Source organism: Saimiri boliviensis, chromosome Y (genome assembly GCF_048565385.1).
Source record: "Saimiri boliviensis isolate mSaiBol1 chromosome Y, mSaiBol1.pri, whole genome shotgun sequence".
NCBI lineage: Eukaryota > Metazoa > Chordata > Mammalia > Primates > Cebidae > Saimiri > Saimiri boliviensis.
The window spans coordinates 6,936,354-6,949,789 of NC_133471.1; positions in this window are offsets into that span (position 1 = coordinate 6,936,354).

The following is a 13,436-nucleotide window of genomic DNA, read 5'->3' on the forward strand; positions in this document are numbered from 1 at the left end:
TTAATCCAATCAACCAGATATCTAAAATTAATCATGAGAATACATATGCCTGATTCGTGCCTAAAATTTTAGAATGAAACCTATGAGATATCTATTTGTGTTTTTTGTCTATTAATGTATGTTATGTATATGTGATATTTTCTTAACACCAGATAGCAAAGCAAAATTCATTTATAAAATTCTCTAAAAATGCTCTATTCTAACTTAGCTTGGAAAAAAAAAAATAAGTCTTTATACATAAATATTTCCCAAACTCCTAGAAATGTAGAAACTGATATAAATGTTTTTCAAGTTAACACAATTTACATAAAACATGGTTAAATAAGACCAAATTAATATTTTTGGTGTAATAAAACAACTACGCCATCAGAACTATCACTATTAAATATAAAACAAACATGAATTTCTATTCTTCGTGAGTTCTACTCAAATAAGCTAATATTATACTTATTAGATACTTAAAATCTTTTTTTTTTTTTTTTTTTTTCTTTGAGACGGAGTTTCGCTCTTGTTACCCAGGCTGGAGTGCAATGGCGCGATCTTGGCTCACCGCAACCTCCGCCTCCTGGGTTCAGGCAATTCTCCTGCCTCAGCCTCCTGAGTAGCTGGGATTACAGGCACGCGCCACCATGCCCAGCTATTTTTTTTTGTATTTTTAGTAGAGACGGGGTTTCACCATGTTGACCAGGATGGTCTCGATCTCTCGACCTCGTGATCCACCCGCCTCGGCCTCCCAAAGTGCTAGGATTACAGGCTTGAGCCACCGCGCCTGGCCTGATACTTAAAATCTTAATGCTTATAGATTGATTCTAATTAAGTTGTTATTCTTTTTTTTTTTTTTTTTTTTTTTTTTTTTTTTTGAGACGGAGTTTCGCTCTTGTTACCCAGGCTGGAGTGCAATGGCGCGATCTCGGCTCACTGCAACCTCCGCCTCCTGGGTTCAGGCAATTCTCCTGCCTCAGCCTCCTGAGTAGCTGGGATTACAGGCACGCGCCACCATGCCCAGCTAATTTTTTGTATTTTTAGTAGAGACGGGGTTTCACCATGTTGACCAGGATGGTCTTGATCTCTTGACCTCGTGATCCACCCGCCTCGGCCTCCCAAAGTGCTGGGATTACAGGCTTGAGCCACCGCTCCCGGCCAAGTTGTTATTCTTAGAAAAATCATTATTTCAATAATAATTTTTTATAGTAAATCTGCCTAATAATAGTTTCCAAAGTACTAAAGTTAATTTAATTAAAAGATTCACATTAAATATCTAGGTGATTTATAAATAAGTTACAATACTAAAATATTAATTACCAAACATAACTAATTCAATTTTATATACACTTTTGTCCCCCTATTTCTACAGAGAGAAAAAAGATATTTTGGCCTGTTAATAAACCTTTTTCTTTTTCTTTTTTTTTTGGGGGGAGTCCACAACGCTGAGAAATTGTACTATGTGGAAACATCACTCTAGATGTTGGGAGATCATATACTCATACAGTTTCTAATCTACTATAAAATGTTAATATATGACAATTTAAAATTTTCTACTTCCTAGTTTACTCAGGAAAATGAAGATTACTAAGTGTTAAAAATATAATCTATACATAAATAAAATTACTAGAAATGATAGAATAACTAGAAACTCTATGCAAATTATGCAGAAAATGTAGGGCAAGGTATGCAAATAAAGTATGTTGTATTTTTTATAAGAAAAACTACAACAAATACAAAAGTAAAAAGAGATATCTACCCTTCCCTTTGAATTGGCAAAATGTTATGTTTTCAGAAAATATATTAAATCCCTGGAAATTTGTCAGCATCCTCCTTATCCCTGATATGTGGTGATATGGTATTATGAGTCATATTTTCAGTTATTTTAAATGTCATATGCCACTGACAAAATTGAATATCCTTGTCAGTTGTGGTATAATGAACTCTCCTCAGATCTTTTGTCATAGTCATTTCATGCTCTTTGTCATTTAGATATCATTTAGGCCTGATGCTTTCCTAAAAGCTGCTGCAATCATCTGTGGATCAGAATGTTGGTCTCCAACACAGGACTCCTTCTGAGACTCACAGAAAAGACTATGATCGGTACTCTGGTTACAGGCTTCTGATGAAATTGCTCAAATAACTTTAAGATTATACACTTGACTCACTGAAGCTTCCAGAAGTCTAGTTGAGAAACTGATGGGTTCATGACACTGCTAACCCAAGATTCAGCAACACTGGAAGTGAGCATAGGGCACTGAATAAACGGATGAAAATCGATTGTAATTTTATAGCTTCTTTTCAGCATTGCTGGTTCTTTAATGTTATAGTTTCTGGATTTAAGAAAGCTCTCTTAAGCTAACTATCACTCACAACAATTTAGTAGATTACATTTATTTAAATAGGAATGAAGCATTTCTCTTTTTCCTCAACCAATTTCTCCAGAATTTTGAAATTCTTACAGAACACTCTTATTTTCATGACAATATAGCTGTTAGCAGAAGTCCAATAAGAATCTATTCACCTTAGAAAGGATATAATTGGAAACTTTGTTTATATTATCAAGGCTTTTACTGGAATATTATATTTAGCAATAGTGTACCTAAGATCAGTTATGACCAGCAATTTTAAGGAACTAAGGTTGATTTTTATGGACCCAATCCTTACAAAGCAGTCAGAAAAGCCAGCCTGATACCGAGATTACAGGATTCACATCCTTACAGGTTGTAAGAAAGGTCCTTTCTTGTAGGCCCAGAAATTTAGGGATAGTTTGGGAGCCTCAAGAAGAGAGGAATACACTCAAAGCTATTAGGACAGCATCTGAAATTTCATAGTATGTTCTTGGCTTGGCTTTTAGCCTCAATGAGGCCTTTAAAACTCCAATCTGAGATTCTGTAGGAAAACTTGCAGCAAAGAAGCTTGAACACATCTATGTGGTCAGCTCCTTTTCTTCCTGCACTTACACAAATAATCAGGCAAAATCTAACAAAGCTAGACTTATTTTTAAAACAAGAATAATCTTTGATTATATATGATCAAAAATGATGTTTACTACCGAGAGAAATTTTGTGTTTCAATGAAAATCTATAACTCAACCAGGCATGGTGGCACATACCTGCAATTCTAGCACTTTGGGAGGCCAAGAGTTCAAAACCAGCCTGGGCAACACGGCAAAACCTCATCTCTACTAAAAATACAAAAATTAGCTCGGCATGATGGCATGTACCTGTGGTCCCAGCTAATCAGGAGGCTGAGGAGAGAGGCTTTCTTGTACCCAGGAGATAGAGGGTGAAGTGAGCTGAGCTTGCACCACTGTACTCCAGCCTCAGCCATAGAGCCAGATCCTGTCTCAAAAAAAAATTTTTTTTTAAATAGGAAAACTATAGCCCTTGTGGGATATCAGATTCTAGTCTTGTTTCTTTTCTCTGGGCTATTTTTAACTCTTTGTAAACTGGATTCTGCCATCTGATGAATTTTTTCACACGATGATACATGTGGAACAAGCAGCCAAGCATTGTCTCCCTTATTAATGTAACTATTGTCAGATAATTTGAAGGCTTCCAACCCTGGAACAAAGAAGAGGAAGGTTTGGTCCCTGAAATGCATAACCAAATTGTAATACATTTATGCAATGGAATACTATTTTGCCATAGAAAGGAACAAGCTATGAACTCATACGAAGACATGAGTTATCTTTCATGCACATAGCTAAGTGGAAGAAGACAGTGTGAGGAGAATCCATACAGTGTGACCTCATTTCATGAGATTCCAGAGAAGGGAAACTACACAGATGGGAAGCCATTGGCTGCATGGGGTTGGAGTTTGAGGTGTTCCATATGATACTTTAATAGTATATACTGGCCACTATCCTTTCATCAAAAAATGAAGAATTTTACAGCTAAACAGATAAATCAAATTCCATTCAAATTAATAATAATATTCAGGGTGTGGAGTATCCCAGCACAGAATCCATAATGTGAAAAATAATTTAACTATGTTTCAAATTACAATGGTTTGGATGTTGTTTGTCCCTGAAAAAACTCATGTGGAAATTTGACCCCCAAGTTGGCAGTGTGGGGAGGTGGGGCCTAGTGGAAGGTGTTTGGATTATGGAGATTGATCCCTCCTGAATAGATTAATGCCCTCCCAAGAGGATGAGTTCTGTCTGCTCTCACAGGAATGGATTAATCCCTGCAAGAGTAGAGTGTCAAAAAGAGTCTTGCTTTCTTGTCTTCCCTTGTGCTTTCACTCTTGCTGTGATCTCTGCTACACTCCTTGCTCCACTTCCGCTTTCCCCCATGAGGTGAAAAAGACTGAGGCCCCACCAGATGCCACTGCCCAATCTCGGACATTCCAGCCACCAGCATTGTGAGCCAAATTAATCTTCTTTACTTACACATTACCCTGCCTCAGGTATCGTGTTACAGAATCACAAATTGGACTAACACACAAATGTAGGAAACAACTCTCTGAAGGTGTAGGGAAAATGGTGCTGACCTAAGTCTCTTTAAAAATGAATAGAATCTGTAGGCTGAAGGAAAATAAACTATACTTCATCATTGGATTCCATTTTATAAAGTTCTTTCTGCCGGGCACGGTGGCTCAAGCCTGTAATCCCAGCACTTTGGGAGGCCGAGGCGGGTGGATCACGAGGTTGAGAGATCGAGACCAACCTGGTCAACATGGTGAAACCCCGTCTCTACTAAAAATACAAAAAATTAGCTGGGCATGGTGGTGTGTGCCTGTAATCCCAGCTACTCAGGAGGCTGAGGCAGGAGAATTGCCTGAACCCAGGAGGCGGAGGTTGCGGTGAGCCGAGATCGCGCCATTGCCCTCCAGCCTGGGTAACAAGAGCGAAACTCCGTCTCAAAAAAAAAAAAAAAAAGTTCTTTCCAACAGGGATAATGGTGAACTATTGTAAAACCACAGTATTGGTACCTGGAATCAAACAATGAGTTATATAAGACACAGATAGTAGAAACCAGGTCCCTCAGTGTTGAAGTGGGACGTTATAAATTAGCAAGTGGAGAAGGGTAGAAATATTCATGAGATAGTAGATCAGAGTTGAAGACATCAACATAAACTTGTGTTTAGTTTAATACAGATACATACAGTTCCACATCAAAACCTTCCTAACTAGGTGTGTGTAGGTAGGTGATATACACACAAATACTTCCTAGCATTGCTAATGAGAGACAAGACACAATGTGCTCACTCAGCAGTCAGATATAAGTTTTCCTACCATTCTGAAAGAAATCATGCTCTTTGAAGAAATGTCTGATACTAGAACACGAGACAGTAATTATATGAGCCAGGAACATCTTGACGTATCAGAAAGTAAGTAAGTACTAAAAAAACCCTGAAATATGTTGAAGGAAAATTGGAGTCAATAAAAAGAGCTACGCTGGCCAACACAGGAGTGAACTGTTCAACATAATGCTGCAGTGTTTAATACTAACTAAAGCTTCAAGTAATTAACTAGGTGTCTCCATTAGTATATGTGGGTGAATAAGCAAATGGAGTTGAATAGAAATCTCCTTTGCAAAAGAATTCCAAATTCTTAATGTAGACAGTCAGACATCAAGAAGGTGGAGCTAACACCTCACTCCACGAGTATGGACATTACATATGTGTAAACTTATTTTTCACATTTTTTTCTTGTGCTGTGGATGTGTCCTGGTTTCATTCTCTAAAATGCTGTTCACCTTAGACCAGGAAAAAAAATAACCTTACAGATTCTATTTCAATTCATGGATAAATATTTTAACAAGAGTGACTTTGTATATGTTCCAATGGCTGATTGACTCATTGTGGCTGGATCACTTATTCCAAATACTTCTTGTCTGTATTTTTTTTCCAGTGTCTACCTTTTAGCCATAATACACCAGAATCAAATATTGGCCACTGGGGGAAAAAAAAATAAAGAAAAAAAGAATGTGAACTGAACTTGTAACCATGATAATTCAATTTTTCACCACAACACTTCCTAAAACAGAAAAGTTTAAAAGGATATTCAAAGTCAATTTCCTCAATAAGGCTTTGCAGAAAATGAGGAAACTAGAGAAAGAAAATTGGCAGGACATCCTATGAGTGATTTTAGATGTTGCTATGTTTTATGGGGAAAAATATTTTAGCCTTAAAATAATCACAAAGACTTATTGGAAACCCAAACTCTGGAATGTTTCCAAATCTAGTTGAACTTCTACGTAATTCTGTCCATTTAGCTAGTCATGAAGTTGATAGTTTTTAAAAAATCTCTACCTTAGTTTTGTAATAAAATACACAATGAATAACTGATGCTCATAGGAAAACATGTTTGACCTGGTGAAAAGAAAATAAATCCTGGGGATTCCAAATCACTAAGCTAAAGGGAAAAGTCAAGCAGGAAACTGCTTAGGGCAAACCTGCCTCCCATTCTATCCAAAGCCACCCATCTGCTCATCGAGATAAATGCATATCTGATTGCCTCATTTGAAAAGGGTAATCAGCAAACTCAAAAGAATAAAAGCATTCAACTTTATCTAACTATGATCTAGAATGCCCTCGTTTGGCTTTCTCTTCAAGTTTTCTCACCTTTCTTGAATGAACCAATGTACATATTACACATAATGATTGGTTTCATGTCTCCCTGAAATGTATAAAAAAGACCTGCATTTCTCCAACAACCCACATCGAGAGACTTTTCTGCACTTATGAGCTGTGGCTAACACTCCTCACTTTTCATTCTGTTCTCAGTGTTTTGGGGAAACACATTTAACTCTCTATGACTTACAGGTTAATAAGTGGCCCTTACAATTCCTTCCAGAAAAAGAAAAGACTAATGGTGAGGGAGTCCGAGCTCACAGCAGCAAGTGGGTATGTGTGCTCAGCAACCACTTGGCTCATCTGCTGGATGACTACATACAATGTTCTTCAATGTTGCTTAACACAATGGGAATCTCTCCTCACTCAGAAAGTTTAATTGCTCACCTACTTCTTTATTCTGCCCTCTTGGGCTCTTAACATGAAAAGAACTCTAGGGTAATAAGGGAGTCAAAGGAGTGCCAACCATATCACAGCAAAATAAAGATCACTAGGTGGTCAAAATGTTCACATTAAGGAACATTTATATATTCCACACAGACTACAGGCCAGCACTCCCTTCCACGTTCTTTCCTGATCATCCCCACCTGTCCAGTTCCTCTGCTAGGCTGGGATATCCTAGGGAAATTGTCTGCCTCCTTGACAGTTTCTGGGCTACAGCCATGCCCCAAACCCGTACCTTTCTCAATAGCTCTCCTTACATCCCCCAAACTTAAGCCTAGGGTGTAAAACACCACCTTCCAATCCGTTGCTACAAGTCACTCACCCCTCCTCAACCCCTTAGAACCTAACCACCCTTACCCTTCCCAGCCCCGTACACCATCCCACAACTGCCTTTAAAAGTAAAGTTCATTATCACCTGTCTATTGAAACATGGCCTTTTAATTCACCCTCCTGCTTCTTCGGCATCTATACTCAAAGGGAAATCACATATTCCATTCTGAAGCCCAAATTTCTTCCCATCTGTTATAATCCTTCGCCAGCATACATGCACTCCCCCTGACAACCACATCCAGTAAATTTCCCAAACCCCAACCGCCTCCACCAAACAACAGCTTATCTCCTGCCTGGGTGTGGTTGCTACTTCACCTCAGGAAACCAGGTTTTGCTATTCTAACTAAGCCATTGTATAAACTCACTAAAGAAAACTTATCCAACTCTGTTAATCCTAAATCCTTTCCTCACTCCTTTTGCTCCTTAAAAAACAGCTCTAAAAGCAGCTCCTTTCCTAGCTCTGCCTAACCTGTCTCAAAACTTTTTCATTCTATGATTCTAAAGTCCAGGGCTATGCAGTCAGGATTCTCATATAGGAGCCAGGCCCATGGCCTGCAGCCTTTTATGCAAACAATTTAACCTCACAGCCCTGGACAGGCCCTCATGACAACTTGGCAGCAGCAGCTGATGCACTGATACGCTTAGAATCCCTCAAAATCACAGGCTCCACCCCACTTACTCTTTAGCTCTCACCACCTTCAAAGATTTGTCTTTACACCTCAAACACTTACCTTCAGCCCCTTGCCTTCTCCAGCTTTAAGCAGTCGCCTCTACTGCTTATACCACACCTCAAAAAATCTGTTTCTGTTATTCCTAACTCTGCCCAAATTCACTGCACTCATTTACTTTTACATGCCCTGCTTTTCTTTAAGTTGCCGGTTTACATGTTTCCTCCAGGCAGTTACAGCTGATATTTCACTCTTCATCTGGCTCCCGTTCTCTGCTCAAACACAATCTTGTTAATGAAAGTGAGTGGTTGCTTACAGATACTGCACACTTCCTCACAAACCATGAAAACAAAAGCTCTCCCTCTACACAGTTACCCCATCAAGCCCTGCAATGGCAGCAGCCCTTGCTGGTTCCCTTGTCTTTAAGGTCCAAAGTTCCAGAAAAAAATGTTGTCTTTATATAAAGCAGCCTGGCCTCATATATAATGCCATCAATAAATTAAGAGAACCCAAAAGCACATGAATCAGGCAAATGGTTATTCTGGATCTGGCTGGATGAGCTAGATGCTGTCTAATTGGAGCCACAGCTCCTCCCAATCCTTACTCCTTTAAACCCATCTTTCTTCTTCTCCTGTTCAGACCCTATATCTTCTGTTTAGTCTCTCAATTCATGCAAAACCACATCCAGGCCATCACAAGTCGGCAGATGCTGCTCTGGATGACCCACAGTACTGCGCAGTGCCTCTAAGTCCCACAGTAGCTTAAGCATTTGTAAGGCAGAACGTATAGTCCAGACCTTCCTTATTAGCACATGTGTCCTGTTCTGATTTCCACCCTGTCTTCCTCACTCAAAAAAAAAAAAAAAAAAAAAATTAGGTGCCCCCACAGTCCTGTCAGGCAGGAAGTAACCTTAAGAAAATTCACACTCACCCCCAGAAATCTGTGCTCACTCCCTCTTCTCTAATTCTTTCTCTCTATATATAAAAAGACAGGTAAGTCAGGTCTCCATATGCCAGCCTGAAATCCTGCCTGCCTGGGCTGATTGTCTCCCACCCCACCACTTGCGTTCGCCATTTTCTCTTAGCGCCCAGTGGAGCGTCCCCAGACAAGTCCCTCACCCAACCTTGCCATCTCATCTGTTTTTATGATAATATGAATGCCTCTCACCCATCCTGTCATCTTAACTTCTATTCTGCCTCACCCGCAGCCGCCACTGTAACTGAACTTGTGGTCATGTACACTCCTTGCCCCTATCCCACCACAGTAACTGATCTTAATCTGTGACTTTCTACTGCCTGCCCCAAACCTGTAAAACTAACTCTCATCCCACTGCCCTTTGCTAACGCCCTTTTCGGCCGTAGCCGACCTGCACCCAGGTGAATAAACAGCCACGTTGCCCACACAAAGCCTGTCTCGGGGGTCTCTTCATTCAAAGTACGAATTTTCAACACCAGGGAGGCAGAAGTTGCAGTGAGCTAAGATCGCTCCACTGCACTCCAATCTGGGCAACAGTGCGAGATTCCACCTCAAAAATAAAAATAAATGACAAATGTTATGAGGCTAGCGGAGGCTGTGAACAAGCACAAGACCCAAGGTTTGTCAGCAGTAGCTGAATTGGAACTAGGTTCTCATATTCACAGTGTGCGATGACGGCTCCTGATTACAAGATCCAAAGTGTGACTGGTACTTCCATTAACATGTACATATGTTTGTCTGCAATCTATGTATGAGCATTTTCATGCATCAAATTTTGCCAGGAGTCTCTCATATTATCTTTTATTATAATCACAAAATTCTGTGCTCTTCAGTATAAATATTTGTCTTTTTATAGTTGAATGCTGGGAATGCAAGTGATTTTCCACACAGCCAGCAGCTAAAAGATTCCAAATGTGGTTTTCATGGTGTGTTGGGATTTACTCAAGGTGGCTGGCAAAATAGGAGGGAAATATTAGTGAAGGTTAGAAATTTATAGTCTCAAACCTTTTGGAAGGCCAAAAGATTTTAAAAAAATACTATTTTTTTTTCCATGAAATCATATGGGTATGGAGAATTACACATGAGAGCTTCCCCAGAGCTCTGTGTGGGTGGAGAAATGTGTCCTAACTGCTGCCCTGCCTGCCATCTTGGTACTGGAAACTTGTGAGAGTTTCTGAGCCTGACACCCTGCATCCCAGCTTTTCTCAAGAGATGCAGAGCAGTGCATGCATAGCCAAGCTGGGCAGCACCCAAACGGTGAGACAGAACACCCAGCTGTGAGGTGCACATGCTCTTTCTGAAGCACTGAGACTCTCCCAGCTGAGGAAGGCAGCCAGACTCAGCCATGTCCTCTCCCTCACTCCAAACTTCCTTCACTCCTCAGTCTTCACTGCTCATCCCAACATGGCCACCTGCCCTCAACAGACCACACCGGAGTCCTGTGCACTGTAGTTGCTCCCACACACTCATGCTCAACCCTCACTGTGGTCCTGGCTTTCAAGGCCATTGCACCTGGGAGGAGACGGAGGTGTTGGCTGCTGTCAGGGCACCTGGGTTATTTCCATTTACTGCTGATGCAGTGACTCTCCCTGTGGGATCTGGCTGGGAACCCCTCTCCCATCCACTGCCAGAGACTCACATTCTGAGCCCAGACACAGCTGCCTCAGTCCTCAGGCATCACTGCCTGCTGTGGCACCCTAGAATACCTGGGAGTCTTCAGTGTGACTTTCCTGGCCAGGATCCCATCTGACACCTGCATGGAGGCAAGTTCCTGACGTTCAGCTGGCGTTCTGCAGGGTCTGGGTCACCTTCCTTCCCAACTACCAAGGGCAGGTATCCAACACAACCCCTTGGGTGGGGCTCCTGGGCTGCAATTTTGTCTCCCAGGGCTACACCAGCCTTCCCGAAAGCTAACACTTGATAGGAACACCCTGCAGGGTGAGGGAATAAGAGAGATTTCAGGTGCAAACAAAACATCAGCAGATATTTAAGTTACCGCCTGTACAAAAAACAAATGTACCCTTTGCCCTCCTGTTGAAAACGTAAGCTCTGTGTGTTCTGTCACCACTTCAGGGAAACCAGCCCCTGAATTACTCATTTCAGAAGCGTGGCCCCCAGGTGCACAGGGTCGACATGAGCAGAGGGGAAGGATGTGCTGACCCATCTGACCCTTGACCCCAGCACCATGCAGTGAGAAACACAAGGGGATAGCTTGGCTGCTGTCCTCCACCGTCACAGCGGGTGAGTCTGCCTGATGCCTGAGCTCCACGGAGCCCTCTGACAGGAGGAACACCATCCCAGAACGGCCATAAGGAACAGAGGCACTGAGACCACTCGTCACACCAATGCCTCATTTTACCAAAAACCACATGTACACTACATTTTACAAAACAGTCCCTTTCTTAACTCCATAAAAGAATGGGAATATTTGGGAAGCTACAGAAACAGGTCCCCCTCCAAATGCTCATGGTTACCTAGGCCTCCCCAGATCCTTGGTCCAGTGCAGGGCAGGGGCAGCAGAACCTGCTCAGGGTTTGTGGAGCCCGTTCAGAGCCCTCATTGCCTACCCAGGGCCAGAGGGAAAACCTGGGGGGCCAGCCTCAGCTGGACTCACAGCCACTCTCTGCCTGGGTGGGGTCCAGCCTCAGGAGGAGCAGTGCGGTTACCCATAGTGGTTGTGTTCAGCCTTCCCCAGTGACACTGTCAGTGACAGGCTGGGCTTCCGTTACTGCTCCTCCTCCTTCAGGCAGTGCTGTGGGAGTCGGGCTTTGAAGAAGTCTGAGATGTAGCCGACTTGGCAGAGTGGAGGAAGGTGAGACTGGGCAGGGGCTGGGCAGGCACGGGGGAAAGGAGGAGTCCAGGGAAAGACTGGAGTTTGGGGTAGAGGTCCCAGGGGAGAAACTGGGGGAAGGAGGGGTCCCAGGGAATGAATGCATTTGGATTAAGGGGTCCCAGGGGATGACTCTTTGGGGCAAGAGTGCACAGGCAAAAACCAGGGTTGGGCAGGGAGTGGTTTCTGGACAGCACAGAGGGTGAGTCAGGGTCAGTAGCTCACAGTGAGAACAGCCACCTGCACCCCCTGCAGGAGGCCAGCAAGGATGTCGCTCCAGTGGTGTTTGTGATCAGACAGGTGGGTGTAGCCCACATAGAGGGCAAAGGCCACCAGGAAGAACCTTGCCCACTTCTAGCAGACCTGTGCCAGCATGTAGAGCTGGGATGGGAGAGGGAGCCTCAGCCTGTGCCCTGCTAGGCCCTCCCACACCCACTGCACAGATGGTAGCTCTGAGGCTGTGGGCAAAAAACTGGCCAACCCAGGGCCTCCTGTTTCACAAACAAGTCAGTGAGCACCCACATCACCACCACAACCCATTTTACAGCTGGAAAAACCGAGGTCCAGGGAAAGGAGTGATTTGACAGGTGAGCCCCCAAAAAATGGACTCACTGCTAGGAGCACCACGCAGTACATAGCAAAGGAGGTGTGTCCCGAGTAGAAAGACAACATGGGGAAGGAGAGGCAGCAGGTCAGAGGGCAGATGGCTCAGTTGGCATCTTCCAATCTCGCCTTGCCCCCACTCCTCCCACAGAAGGAAGGGTTCAACACCAGAGCTGCCAATGTTACAGGCCACCAAATCCCAGGAGCAGAGGCTGCTCCCTCTGTCCTTTCCAGTTATCTGATGATGGAATCAGAGTCTCCAATTGGGTCTGTGGCATGAGATGCCTCACACATGAAGACTCTGAGGCCTGAACCCAACACCCAGAGCAGACAGTAGTGTCCAGCAAGCAGGCAACACCGGTTTTATTTTCACTGAATTTCTTTTCAGGATTTTCTCCCATCTATGGAACTGAGGGAATATTTCTTTTCATATAAATTTGAGATCTCATGAAGGACATGAATGAAACATAGAACATAGGAAGCAACAAAAAACTGGCAAAAAAAAGTCACAATTAACTTTTTGGAACTAATCAAAAGCTTGCAGGAACCAGAGGATCACTTGATTAATATAATCCAGTTGAGGCAGGGTGCAGTGGCTCATGCCTGTATTCCCTGCACTTTGGGGAGCCGAGGGAGGTGGATAACAAGGTCAAGAGATTGAGCCTGACCAACATAGTGAAAACCCATCCGTACTAAAAATACAAAATTTAGCCAGGCGTGGTGCCACATGCCTATAATCCCAGCTACTCGGGAGGCTGAGACAAGAGAATCACTTGAAAACCTGGGAGTTGGAGGTTGTTTGAGCCAAGATCATGCCACTGCCTGGGTGACAGAGTGAGACTCCATCACAAAACAAACAAACAAAAAAAAAGATAATCCTTTTACAAAACAAATAGCTTTGTGGTGGTTTAACTCATCCTGGTCCCTCTCCCATGGCCTAGCTGTGGTGGCCTGAGGGTAACAGACCACACACCCAGCACAGTTTCTGAGAAGGGGCCTTATTTGCAACTGTGGACTAGGGT